Below are 1,103 nucleotides of genomic sequence, written 5' to 3'. Positions count from 1 at the left end.
AGACTGCATCTAAATGTGAGTGAGTCACCAATCTATATCTGGCCTTCACCCATGTTTGCGTCAAGCTGACACAATGAATCCCACTTGGTCCACATCTCCTAACTGAGTGTTCTCCACTTTTTACTTGAAAGTATTCCATGGGGCTGGGCACAGGGCAGAGGACGTTTCCACCTATCTCATAATTTAGAGCAGAGGTGACTGAAAATGTCAGATATTGGATAAATAATAAAACACAGTCCTCCATTTAACTCCCAATTTTCAAATCCACTTGCAATAGAAATTTTCTCCCTAGATTATATTCTAGCCTTTGGAAATCCCTTTGGGAAATCCGTGTGGTGGATTTAATAGTATTCACTTGGCAAACCAATCTCCTTTTACATGACTTGCCCTCACCCCTATCCTGACACTATTCTACTCTTTCCTCTCACCCTTCAGAACTGCGTAACTTTGGGGCACTTTCTTTCTTAGCAGACTTGTCCTTGGGACCTTCATTCACGCTAAAGAATACAAAGCCATGGAGCTCAAGTCACTTGTATCAGAACCAACTGGACTCTTGAGCCTCAACTCATCCTCACCTACTGAATCAAGAAGTAAAGCCCAGATATTTGACTTTTTAAAAACAAATTATTGGGAATTCCCTAGTGGTCCAGTGGTTAGGACTCTGTGCTTTCACTGCCGAGGGCCCAGGTTCGATCCCTGGTTAGGGAACTAAAATCCCACAAGCTGGGTAGTGCCAAATTATTTAACTATGTGCATGCTTTTATGTTGGGATAAAGTACTTGCTTTCTTCAGTAAATTTAAGCCTTGGGAATAAAGATATAAGTTGAAGAAATATGTCTGTCAGAGGGCAGAGGGATAATTTGCCAGAAGACATTGAGGTGTTCTAAATCATATCATATCATAAGTGAAATATCCATATGCTAGGTAGATGTGTTAGATGCTGTTAGAAAGCAGAAAAGAGTCTTTTCATTTGTCCTTGGTGTTCCAGTATCACTCTTATTGTCATCATCCTTCTTGCACTGGTAATTTACCTTGTTTGGAGATTCCACAGCACAAGGAGTATATCTTTACTTCTTCTCATTACCTGTGCTGAATGGTAGTGG

The 1,103-nt window shown here is 40.7% G+C and overlaps 1 non-coding gene across 1 annotated transcript; it reads left to right on the top strand.

Annotated features, from left to right (window-relative positions):
* The first annotated feature begins 635 nt into the window (after positions 1–635).
* Positions 636–708, top strand: TRNAE-UUC (transfer RNA glutamic acid (anticodon UUC)). The gene has a single exon. It is a non-coding gene; the product is annotated as a tRNA-Glu (tRNA).
* Positions 709–1,103: the final 395 nt, after the last annotated feature.

Source organism: Balaenoptera ricei, chromosome 13 (genome assembly GCF_028023285.1).
Source record: "Balaenoptera ricei isolate mBalRic1 chromosome 13, mBalRic1.hap2, whole genome shotgun sequence".
NCBI lineage: Eukaryota > Metazoa > Chordata > Mammalia > Artiodactyla > Balaenopteridae > Balaenoptera > Balaenoptera ricei.
This window is presented reverse-complemented; position numbering and strand designations above follow the sequence as displayed.